Here is a 13615-nt window from a genome sequence, read left to right on the forward strand (position 1 = left end):
AATTGCCTTGTTTTGTTTAAAGGAAATCTTAAGGAAAAATGGCCTTGTAATGTTTAAAGGAAATTTCATGAAAAAATGGCCTTGTTTTGTTTAAAGGAAATTTCGTGGAATACTGTAAATGGCCTTGTTTTGTTTAAAGGAAATTTCTTGGAATAAATGGCCTTGTTTTGTTTAAAGAAAATTTTATGGGAAAAATGGCGTTATTTTGTTTAAAGGAAATTTCATGGAAAAATTGCTTTGTTTTGTTTAAAGGGAATTTTATGAAAAAAAAATGGCCTTGTATTGTTTAAAGGAAATTTTACGGAAAAAATTGCCTTCTTTTGTTTAAAGGAAATTTCGTGGAATAAATGGCCTTGTTATGTTTAAAGGAAATTTCGTTGAAAAAGTGGCCTTGTTTTGTTTAAAGTAAATTTTATGGAAAAAATGGCCTTCTTTTGTTTAAAGGAAATTTTGTGGAAAGATGGCTTTGTTTTGTTTAAAGGAAATTTCGTGGAATAAATGACCTTATGTTTAAAGGAAATTTCGTTGAAAAAGTGGCCTTGTTTTGTTTAAAGTGAATGTTATGGAAAAAATGGCCTTGTTTTGTTTAAAGGAAAGTGTAAAAAATGGTTTTTTTATGAAAAAAAATGGCCTTGTTTTGTTTAAAGGAAATTTCGTGGAATAAATGGCCTTGTTTTGTTTAAAGGAAATCTCATGGAAAAAATGGCCTTGTTTTGTTTAAATGAAATTTCGTGGAATAAATGTCCTTGTTTTGTTGAAGGAAATTTCGTGGAAAAAATTACCTTGTTTTGTCTAAAGGAAATTTCATGGAAAAATGGCCTTGTTTTGCTTAAAGGATATTTCATGGAAGTAATGGCCTTGTTTTGTCTAAAGGAAATTTCATGGAAAAATGGCATTGTTTGTCTAAAGGAAATTTCATGGAAAAAATGGCCTTGTTCTGTTTAAAGGAAATTTCGTGGAAAAAATGGCCTTGTTTTGTTTAAAGGAAATTTCATGGAAAAAATGGCCGTGTTTTGTCTAAAGGAAAATCATGGAAAAAGTGGCCTTGTTTTGTTTAAAGGAAATTTCGTGGAAAAAAATGTTTTGTCTTTCGTGGAAAATGGCCTTGTTTTATATAAAGGAAATTTCGTGGAAAAATGGCCTTGTTTTGTGTAAAGGAAATTTCGTGGAAAAAATGGCCTTGTTTTATCTAAAGGAAATTTCATGAAAAAATGGCCAAGTTTTGTCTAAAGGAAATTTCGTGGAAAAAATGGTCTTGTTTTGTCTAAAGGAAATTTCGTGGAAAAAATGGCCTTGTTTTGTCGTGGAAAATCAAAAAATGGCCTTGTTTTGTTTAAAGGAAATTTCATGGAAAAAATGGCCGTGTTTTGTCTAAAGGAAAATCAAGGGAAAAGTGGCCTTGTTTTGTTTAAAGGAAATTTCGTGGAAAAAATGGCCATGTTTTGTCTAAAGGAAATTTCGTGGAAAAAATGGTCTTGTTTTGTATAAAGGAAATTTCGTGGAAAAAATGGCCTTGTTTTGTGTAAAGGAAATTTCGTGAAAAAATCGTTTTGTTTTGTCTAAAGGAAATTTCATGAAAAAAATGGAAAAAGGCCGTGGAAAAAAAATGGTCTTGTTTTGTCTAATTTCGTGAAAAAAATGGCCTTTTTTGTCGAAAGGAAATTTCGTGAAAAATCGTTTTGTTTTGTTTCTGGAAAAAAAGTTTTGTCTAAAGGGATTTCGTGGAAAAAATGGCCTTTTATTCTAAAGGAAATTTCTTGGAAAAATGGCCTTTATTCACCAGGCCAGCCAGCCATTGTGCAAATGCCATCGCTCTTATAAGGCCAGCTTAGTCTTAAACCAACCACGAGCTGCAGAGCACGACTGCTTGGAATCATAGTGTTCTTTGTCTCGTAACTGCTGAACTGAGGGTGACCCCCCTAATTAAGTGTTTCATCGAATGTATGTATGTACATAAATTAATATATATAATGTGTATAGTATATATATATATATATATATATATATATATATATATATATATATATATATATATATATATATATATATATATATAATGTAGGTATACATTTGTATATTACTTCTGAAATATGTTTAATTATGTTCCTACGGTTATTTCTTTTTACCAGCTAAGATTATGGTTTCAAATCCTTAGCAAAACCCAATACCCTTTGCACATGACGTGAAATTCAACTCTGATCAATGACCTGGATACCTGGCTGTCAGTTGAACGTGGTGGGTCGTGATAGGGTTCAAAAGGAAAGATTTTGCAACCTCACCCCAAAATGGCATATCAGAGATATACATACATACATACAAAAGTGATAATAATATATATCATATATATATATATATATATATATATATATATATATATATATATATATGTATTTGTATTTATATACATATATATATATATATATATATATATATATATATATATATAGAGAGAGAGAGAGAGAGAGAGAGAGAGAGAGAGAGAGAGAGAGAAATTAAGTATATCTTAGTTTAACCACACCATTGAGCTGATTACCAGCTCTCCTAGGCTGGCCCGAAGGATTAGATTTATTTTACGTGGCTAAGAACCAACTGGTTACCTAGCAACGTGTCCTCCAGCTTATTGTGGGATCCGAACCACATTATGACGAGAAATGAATTTCTATCACCAGAAATAAATTCCTCTAATTCTTCATTAGTCGGTAGGAGAGTCGAACGCTGTGCCAACAGCGTGCTAGGCAACAGCTCTACCCAACCCCAACCCCCAACGAAGAGAGAGAGAGAGAGAGAGAGAGACGTGAGCATTAATGTGTCAGCAAATGCTCATAAGGAATACATATACGATGGACATATGTATACAACATTAGCTATCTAGCACCATCACAATAGCAAAGGTTCCAAAAACCCACAACCAACAGCAAAACAACCACATTCATTGATAAGAACAAGAACGCCAAAGGTTCAATCAAGAATCCAATATAACTTCACCCGCCTTTATTGGACATCTCAGATTACGTAAAAATCAATGAGAAACGAAGCAACGGCTAGGATTAAATTATCCCCTTTCTAGGTCAATTCAGCGGGTTATGTCGACAACAACTACGAAAAAGAAAATAAACAGCCACCATCAAAAAACCCTGGCCCATATATACGCCATTAACCCCATATCCCTCGACCACAGCATCCCAAACAAACGCAACCACACCAATTCCCTGCCGAGATACCTATTAAACGCGCTGGCTTCTTCCACTCGGGTAATGATCGTCCGAACGAAGTGAAATATTATTCATTTAAGCTTCGTTTCATTTTGGGAGTTAACTGAGCTTCCGGCTTGTGAGGACTGATTAAAACACTGGACGTAGCTGAAATGAGATATGATGATGATTTCATTCAATGTTTCGTCCTGTCATTCCCAGACAAGAAGAGTAGCCAAAGGAGGACAAAAGGCTGATAATCCACGAAGAAAACAAGATTTGAAACGAACTTGCTAAGTGTAGCACCTTTCCCACGTACAAAGGAAATCCCAGAATTCCGATAAGGATTAGAATCTCTCGAAATTATATATATTATTCTCTGAAGTGATGAACCCGATGTTACTTTTATAATTAATGATTAAATCTTCATTAGAAATCTCAGTGATTTCGTGGCTACCTCTGAAACATTCTGGAAGGAAGATAAGTTTCTCACGTGAGGAAAGGTTTATAACAGTTATTCAAGCATATTATAGACTCTATTCATAAATAAGAAAAATAATATGAATAGCTGAATTATTATTCGTAAGGGATACAAGATCTACCTATGCAAATAAAATATAATAATATATTGCTGAGCTCTCCCAGATTTTACCAATTGTATACAGATTAAGAAAAGATGATTTTTCCCTTCTTCCCTTCGCAAGATTCTGCTATAGTTTCCTTTATCTAAAATTATATTTTTAATGACATGTTTATCTCATGAAAGGCCTCCTCTGTCAGTGATATAATACACTGTAAGGATTTTTCTAAATGATCATTTAGACAAAAAGGGATTTCAAATAATTCATATGATGTCTTTTAAAAATCTTCTTAATCCTTAGGAATTGTTTCTTTTTTGCACTTCTATTTAATCAAGTGGTTCTTATTTTGTTGTAATACGCTGGAGGTTTTCCGAGCGGTCGTTTTGCTCATTTATTTATAGTTCTCGTGCCAAAATTAAAATACCCTTACCGTTCATCATTAATGAAAGAATTATACAAATGGGATTGCTAATTAGACATTCTTGAAAAACCTTTGATGTCTACATTGTATTATCTTGTACCTTGTTTAACTACCTTTTGATTTTATTTTATTCCTTTATATTTCCACGTAATCTCATTATCGCCATCCATTATTTCGTGTGATATTCGATGAGTCCCTTTAATTAAAGCATGTTAATGAATTATTATCGAAGTATGATCATTAATTTTGTTTACATCTAAGGACATCCTGAAGGTAAAAAGACAACGATAAGAAGTGTGCCTCCAGTTTAATTATTCAGGCAGTTATGAGGTCACTGGCATGCAACCTGCCTTTCTGTCCGTTCATTATCCCGTAAGACATCTTCGGTCAAATGAAGACGCGTCTCCTTTTCACTTCTTCGATGTCTCTTACCTATCGTATTGGAATCGAGAAATCGGAAATATTATCTTTTGAGAGATCTTTTTATTCCTTGCTTTTTTTCAAAACTGGAGACTCCTCGACATCCTTCGACGTTTCTTGGCTCCTCCCGATTCCTCGAATTAAGAGGAAAATTGGACATCAGAAGAGGAAATGAGATCACCGAAGGTCTTCCTCTTCTGTGAGGTCGAGCAGATTTTCTCATTGCTTCTTATTGCATAGCATTTTAAGCGCATGGACGTCTTGCCTGTGTACTTATATTTGTATATATGTTTCTTACTCTAAACTCGCCAGAGGACCATTGAGGGAAAATCACTAAAGGTAACTTGACTTAACCTTAGTTCGATGAGATCTGTTGGCCAAATCTGATCATCAGAATCTTCCACTTACCGACATGGGATGTGTTTGAGTTTGTGTGTGCACTTGTACGTATGTATGTGTGTGTGTTTGTAAAAGGAATCAGGATTTGATAATTGCTGAGCTGAATCAGGGCGAGACCTCTGTCGGATCAAAGACGAAAAGTTGAACGATAAAACTTGCCTTCAGTATCATCCCTCGACGGGCGATAGACAGACAGACAGACAAACACACCATCTTCAGTTCCCAGTTTTCTTTCCTCTTTTGCCCGTTATTCTTTTTTTATCTTTTTGCTTTGAGATTCCTTTTCATGCTATGTCTTGTTGTTTAATTCTTTTATCTCCTCTTCTTTCTCATTCTACTTTTCAATATTTTCATTCTTGATGTTGTGTAACTTGGTCAGACAATCAACTATTAAACCTGGTAAATCTGAGATACTGAGAAGCAGCAGTAACATAGTGCTATCATCATGCAAGTGACAAACTCCAATTGTTTTAACGGAAATGTCACCTTTAAAGTTCCAACAAGCTACTAAAGGCTCGATCCATTATCTCAATAGAGTCTAAAATTCCCAGAAACTCAATGAAGACGTCGTCCATAAGGCTTGATAACCAGATGGACCATGAGAGGGTAAAGCCAACATTGTCGTAGAGTCGAAAGTCTTCAGCCACTTAACGGCACTTTCACCATTACAGACTCCTGTCCCTGACGAGGGAGATGAGAAACTTAAACTTTAAAAAATTACGATTACGGGAAGAATCCGTGATGTAATAATGACGTCATGAGACCTCCCCACGATAATTTGTTATCATTGGTCAGGAGTATATATAACGCCGATCAACGAAAGAATGGGGAGAGAAAATAGAAAATAACAAGTGAGGAGTGACGATGATCATGATAAAGTCATTAAAAATTTTGGATGAAAATCCTACATGGAATTGACTTTTTAAAAGTAATTTAACATTAGCAAAGGACTTCTGCATTTTCCTTTCGCGTTTATTGTATTTTCAATATCACCGAATTCATTATTTATTGCATGCATAACAACTTATTAAACAATCTTCAGTATATTTCAAGATAAAATATAAGGCAGAGAGGCAACAAATTACTAATCTCTCTCTCTCTCTCTCTCTCTCTCTCTCTCTCTCTCTCTCTCTCTCTCTCTCTCTCTCTCTCCTTTGGAGTGCGAGAAGCTAATGAGTGGCTGCAAACAAAGGGTAACTCCTGTATTTAATGGTTTTAATTGTACGTGAACGGAGAGTCTTGTATAAGAGGACGCTTCGTGAATAACAAATAAATGACCTGTGAACGTTAGGAGAGAGAGAGAGAGTGAATAAGAGTTGGGATGTACAAAAATGTCCTCAAAGGATATCTAACATCTTTAGATGACATGTACAGGTGTGTCACGGCAGAACATAAAGGTAGGGCGTATACTTAGCCTTAGTGATGAATAAACCTCTTCCTGAGATGAATCGAGGAACCTCAGTTACAGCAACTTTCGAAAACAACTGACAAGATACTAGAATTCTTCTTTAGACTCCCTCCTCTTCCTCCTCCTCCTCCTCCTTATAACATATGGATTAAAAAGTATTGTATATTCCATCACCTTGAGTAGGATGCTATTCCGCATCCCTTCCTCACCAGCTTCTCGTATGAATAAACAGTCAGTTATTAATCATCAATTCCATACTTATTAAACGGCACTTTGAAAATAATCTCTTCATGGCTGACACAATGAGTGTAAAAGCAGGATCATATTAATGACGTCATTTCCTTAAGAAGGCGAAATTGAGTGCCAGTAAATATATTGGAAATCCTCAGGTCCTTAAGCAATCTGGCCGATGGGGTCGCTCTTGGAGGAGAGGCACTGTTGCCAATGTTGGGTAACTGCAAGGACCTTCTTTCTAAAGGGTTCTTCCCCTCTTGTTGTTTAAATGTAGGAGATCTAGTTTTAAGTCCAAGTTCTAGACTGAGAACACTGATTCATGTTAACTGGCGTCTCATTGACAAAGGTTATCGATGCCGGAATCTAACCATATAGGCTATAAAAATCCTTGTTAAAAAATTATGAACATGTACCGTATCATATACTGTCTTTTATCTACTGTGTTTCATTATCTCCCTTTCCCTCATTTGCGTCACCTGATAATATGCAACCAATCAATCAGCTTTCCTCCTTGACTTCTATATTGGCGTCCTGCGTCACTCAGTAATCCTCAGTTCTTGTAAGGTACCAGAATAAGAGGCGATAAAATATAGTAATTTTCCAATTGAAATGAAAATGATATCCCTTCAAACATGAACAAACGAACTAACAAACAAACGAAACAAATACAGGCACAGACCCAACACCTGTCGCTCCCAAAGCGTCAACCTGGACAGCATTATGCAAATGATGGTCATATTACTGGGCCTCGTTTTCAGGGGATTTGCTTTATTGAAATGGAATGCAAACATTTTCTCGCTTTCAAAGGACGTTTTCCTTTTGGTGCTTCTGGCGGAAAACAAGCGAGGGATCAAATAGAACCTCCGTTATATATCGTCATCAGAGGAAAAGGTTAAACTGGATATGAGTAGAAAAATTGAAACCAGAGATTAATGCTTGCTGTTGCAGCAACCTAACTCATGTTGGGATGAATGTTATTTCATCCAGACTTAATTATCTCTCCCTTTGGTTATTCGCGCCACTGAGTTCACCTCACGATCCCTTATGAGTGTAATTAATCTCCAGCAGTTAATATTTCGCTTCAGCATCACGGATTGCCCTCTTTTTAATAACGTTTATTTTATTCATACAATTACGAAGATGTCTTAAGTTTGCCATTTATTTCGTTATTTCATTTTCTGTTTCCAGTCTGTCAGTTATATGAAAATATTATGATAAATAACGATTTGTATTACTAGACTTTTTACAGAGACTGAAAAGTTGGCTGTTCAAAATTTTATTTTCAAAAATTAATTTTCATACGAACACATCTACAACGCATTGTTAGTATCATTTTCAAATTATGACACATTGCGGTTAGGCAGTTTTATTAACTCTTATCAATTAGTTAATACTAGCTGACCAACCCGGCGCTTCTTCCTGGGTAAACTCTGAAGAACTCAGAAAAATTTTCCTACCTCTCCTGTGAATTGTTTTGTCTTGTAAAGAATGTGTACTGTCACTGAAAATTGTTTTCTTTCCTGTGATTAATAATTCTGTCTTGAATTCATTAAAGAAGACTCTGTGCTCGGGTTAAAAAGTGACAGTGTCATACAGACTTCCAAAACGAACAGAAATTCATGTATAGTATACCGAAAGGTTAGTGTGTGAAGAAATTCACTCGTGGAAATGAATAATAGATGAATCTCCGTAGAGACTATAATGACCCTTTGACAAGTTATAGATACCCTCCATGAATAAAAGAATGCCACGTCAGTGACCACATCAAGTCATATTTAAATGCGAAAATCACACAGGAACTGCCTTACCGTCAGCGAAAACCTGTGCTAACGTTAGCATTCCTCCTCCCCACCCTCTCTCTCTCTCTCTCTCTCTCTCTCTCTCTCTCTCTCTCAGGGAGATCAGAATTTAACAGAATGGTTTCACAGCAATAAAAAAAAAAAAACAACTGATGAAAGACATGTCAGCAGGTCTACAGGGACGAAGTGTGGTTAGGGTATACGCACAACTTCAGTTGACCAGAGACCGTTCAGTCGCCTAATATCACCTAGTTTTCAAGACTGGTATTTGATCGTTATCGCATAAAACCTAGATGTTTGTCAGCTTGACAAACAGCTTCAGAATATCCATAAGTTATTAAGATACAGTGTCGTTGGCTATATAAATATTAAATAATTATCACGATGGTAATTTTAGACACCGTAGAAAGAGCTGCAACTGTTTTCGATTTCCTGTGCGTGTTAACGAACGCGTTTCGGTTGCCTTTGGCATTAATGAGGGAAAGTGTAGGCCGAAGTCTTAATGGTCTAATATAGAAGTTGTTGTCGTTATTGGGTTAAGTACTTAGACATGATGATGGTAATACCTCAACGTACTTAAGGATATGTATTTTATTGGCAAGTATAACTGAGATATGTTTGGTTTAAGATGAACAATGAAAAAAATGTGGTAATTTTGTCACAAGTAATTTTTAATGAAGGGGTAGCTTTGTCACAAAAGCGTTTAGTCTGCTAATGCGCATGCACAGATGATAATAGAGTTGTCTCGTCTCGTCGATGAATTAGCTCTCGATCTCCAAAGTTGTGACCCCACCTACGAAGTTTTTTTTCGTGGATTGGGTACTTAAATATGATGATGGTAATACCACAGGGTACTTAAGAATTTGTATTTTATTGGCAATGTATGATTAAGATACGTTTGTCACAGAAGCATTTGGTCTGTTACTACTTTTTTTCGTGGCGAGGCTTGTAAGGGCTGACTGGTGTGGTGGTAGAAGTTATAATTTGAAATACATTGCTTTATGACTGAATGAAGGTAATTCTAATGCAGTCAAACACATCTGTTTAACTTTTTTGGCTATATTAAACTGATTATAGGACTTGCAGTGGGAGGAGAAAAGGTGGTTGCTTTCCGTCCAGGCTACTGGTGACTCCCATAACGTTACTGAAGAAAAGGTGAGCATCACTGGTAAAAACGAAAATTTTATTCAGTTTGTCTGTGTTTGATGTCTGTCACGGGGGTAGGATTTTGGTTTGAGGTATAAACCTTCCTGGGGTCACATAGGGGCCGTGTGCCAAATTTTGTCTGCATCTGTCAAGTGGTTCGGATTTCTGTAGAGTGCAAACATACAAACATTCACACACACACACACACACACACACATATACATATATATATATATATATATATATATATATATATATATATATATATATATATATATATATATATATATATATATATATATATATATATATATATATATATATATATATATATATATATATATATATATATATATATATATATATATATTATATATATATTATATATATATATATATATATATATATATATATATATATATATATATATATATATATATATATATATATATATATTACTAATGACATACATATGCTTGTTAAATGATCGAATTAGAGTTGGCTGGCATAGCACTAGGTAAGGTCATTGAAGAGTCCACATTAACCATATGTCCCTAAAGTTATTCTTAATTTCCTAAGCATTCAACAGCCATTTAAAAAAAAATAAAGGAGCTGAATCAGTGACGAAACGACTCCATAAAATTCCCATATTGTCACCCCAAAAAAATTATAGTATACTTACTGAAACTGAAGAAAACCTTGCCAGACATGACAGGCCAAGATTCCACAAAACAACATTAAAACTTGGTCAGGAAATACGAACACAACGTCCTTTCTGTTTTCTCTGAGGAAGGAAAATGCACGAAATACCCCGTGACATTTAAAAATGCCGATGGGATTTATTCCCCTCTTTAATGCGGAAATTCTGATGCCCTGAAGAAAAAGAGGGAGAGATTGGGACACGACGGAAACTTAATAGCCTTGCGATATAATTTTTTTTTTTTTCATTCCTATTTCTCCCTTACTCTCTACATTTACCTTTTCTGTTTGCATTCCAACGATTTCTTCCTTGTTTAATGGTTTGTTGTTTAACACTAACTTGACGCTTTTCTATTTTCCCTTCGAGAGAGGCCATGAGAGCAATCGTAACCCGCTGTTTTCTTTTGATCCTCTCCCTCTCCCGTAATTTTCGTGCATGGGAGATATCCTTCTCTTTGCCTCCTGTCACACGAAGTCATTTCACTCTATCGAGATGAAAAAAGCATCTTCAATATTTGTCCTCTTTTCACGTCAAAAAATTCTTTTCGCAGTGTATATCCAGATCATAACTTAAAAGCTTCAAATTAAGTTCATAAATAATTACAGACAAAGGAAATACAGCAATGTACCTTATTTTAAGTTATAGTCTTCAGAGCTGAAACTCGAATGAATTTATTTGAAATAATTTATTCGAAAGGCCTCCGTTATAATTATAAACTGCATTTTAGCAATATTACATGGATGTGAGCAAGTAATGTTTGACACGAAACAAATGTCAGTTTTGAACGAATGATAAAAAGAAGATGGATTCCTCTGAAACAGGAAAATTATCGCATGTTTCCTCTCTTATGTCGATCAAAATTTCCTCCGTTACGGAAAAGTTTTGAAATCTCTTATGTTCTCCTTAGACACTACAGCTTTTCATTAGACTCCGAATCCCGAATTCCAAAGTCGTCTCCCTCGTCAGGAAGCGAACTGGTAGTTTAAGATTGATTTGTATCGAAAGTACAAATTAACGTGAGAGAGAGATAAATAAACGGAGACAGATAAATACAGTACCCAGTTCATAAGCACGTTAGAGAAATACGAAAGGACTGGAGAAGTAGCGAGTTCGACGTGCATTTCATGTAGCCTTTGTCTAAGTAATGTGGAAGATGTGAGGCTTACGGAGTCTTGAGCAGGGGATAATTCTCTATTTAAAAGTTAAAGGAGGAATGCGGCAGAGAATGCGGTCTTGTTTTAACAAATGCATTTCATCTTAATTATCTTATTTTTTTTTCCATGCCTAACCAATTGTTCTCTTTTTGTTTCAGGCTGTGGATATGGGACCTCCATGGGAAGACAGATTCCAGAGCCATATGAGCTACGGTGACCCTCTGGAAAGCAAAATTGTTCAGATATCGGTGTTCCAGGTAAGTAATCATTAAAGCTGATAAGGGTTAGAAAAGTCACGCGAACTAGCATGCTGATTGTTAAAACATTACTTAGCTTAGAAGAGTAACCCACTTGGGAGCCATCCAACTTGTTCTCAATAAAGAAAGTAAGAAAAGAGAATAAGAGAAAGTATTACAAAATGTTAAAAAAAAGAAATTCCCATCACACTTTGTAAAGATGTTAAGCCATTGTGTATTGCAGTCATAATAGTACTCTCTCTCTCTCTCTCTCTCTCTCTCTCTCTCTCTCTCTCTCTCTCTCTCTCTCTCTCTCTCTCTCTCTCTCAGTCGGTGTGATAATGCCATCTGAATTTTCCTCATGAAAGAGGGTAAAGATTAAAAAAAAAGTCCTCAAACAGTCATGGACGGTGAAGGACAGTTGGATCCTTCGCCCCTTTAGTGAGAGTAGAGGGAGGTTTCGGTCCTAAATGTTGAAATGATATTTTGATATTGTTTCGAAGGGTCCTCGCCCATAGTTTTTGTCTGTATTCTGCTCAGTTTTTGTTATTACTTTTATATTTTCGAGTTATTACGGTCAATTTCATGTTTACAAGATTGCTTCGACGATTGGAACCAGTAATATTTTTTTTGTTAAGGTTATTTTATTTTCAGTTTGGAAATGAAAAAGATGAATTGCTATATTTCGAAACAGATTAGATTAAATTCCAAAAATCTTCTCTTGCTTAATTATTCGATCGTTTTCAAACCGAGGGAGAATTTCATTGCTCAAAATCCTTTCAGGAGAAAATTGGGTAGAATTAAAGTCCTGAAGAAGCAACTCCGTCGATGAGCGTTGATTACGACACTAATTCGGTGGATGAAAATAACCGGAAACATTTTTGTTATACCATTTCAAAATTAGGCCTCATTCAGTTACAGAAATTCATTCTAGTCCTATTCATGTCACAGCAACGGTTTGATGAATCTCTCTTATGCTGATTGATTTCAGATAGAAACGTTTACTGGAAAATAGGAAACGTTTGATCCCGTTCCATTGCAAAAAGAAACCCTCTGAAAAGCGACGCCCTATAAATGTTGGAAGCTTTTGCATTATCTTGTCAAAGTTGACACTTTGGGAGATACAGACTTTGCCTGTTTGTCTCTGTGTCTGTTAGGCTCTTCTGTTCACTTTTGTCTGTTCATCTGTAAGAGAGTAATTTGTTTATTGTAGGAAACAACTGTTTCCTCTACTCACTGTTTTAATTCAACTCATGTTTAGGATTATTGTGTTGGAGATACAGACTCGATAAGATAGAATAAAGCCAGCTGTCTCACTCAGTGAGATTGAAATCATCTGCAGTTAGGAAGAAAAGGAAGTGAAGTGCAGTGGAAGAGAAAAGATCGGACCAGAACCTCAGTATCTCTAATAGTGATTGACTTTTGTTTTTTTTTTTATTACAGTAACCAAAACAACGGTTATCTCACGATAAAAGCCACTGGATACTCAAGGTATTGCCAAGTAAAGGGTTTAACTGAATTCCCAACACGGGCAGCATTGTCTCAACATTAACAGCAAGGGGAATCCAGTGCCTAAATTAGCACAGGACGCTATCTCCTTACGCCAGTGGCGTCATTATTATAATCCAGCGTTTGCATTATATCGTATTAGTCAAGGAATTAAATTCAGTATGCAAATGACGGGACTGCCTGGTATTAATGCCCCCGTGATTGCCTGTTTGTTCCTACGAGGGACTGAAGCTGGAGAGGACTGGTCACTGAATATTATTTCGTGGATCGGAGAAATCTTAGTTTTGAAAAGAACTTGTCAAGGTTTATCATATTTATAATCTAAAATTCAGGGTACAGGAAAAGTCTGGAATAGGAGGTGAGAGAAAGAAAAAGAAGAGGAGGGAGGAAGGGATGGAAGGAGAGAGGTAGGGAGGG

At 35.6% G+C, this 13615-nt stretch overlaps 1 protein-coding gene across 2 annotated transcripts in view; it reads left to right on the forward strand.

Annotated features, from left to right (window-relative positions):
* Positions 1-13615, forward strand: part of LOC136831453 (facilitated trehalose transporter Tret1-like) — a 280303-nt gene that overhangs the window by 206277 nt on the left and 60411 nt on the right. For both annotated transcript variants that reach the window (XM_067091927.1, XM_067091928.1), the window contains one exon: positions 11612-11710. The gene's annotated coding sequence lies outside the window, so the exon portion shown is untranslated. The remainder of the gene's footprint in view (positions 1-11611; positions 11711-13615) is intronic.

This window comes from Macrobrachium rosenbergii, chromosome 48, assembly GCF_040412425.1.
Source record: "Macrobrachium rosenbergii isolate ZJJX-2024 chromosome 48, ASM4041242v1, whole genome shotgun sequence".
In the NCBI taxonomy this organism is placed as follows: domain Eukaryota; kingdom Metazoa; phylum Arthropoda; class Malacostraca; order Decapoda; family Palaemonidae; genus Macrobrachium; species Macrobrachium rosenbergii.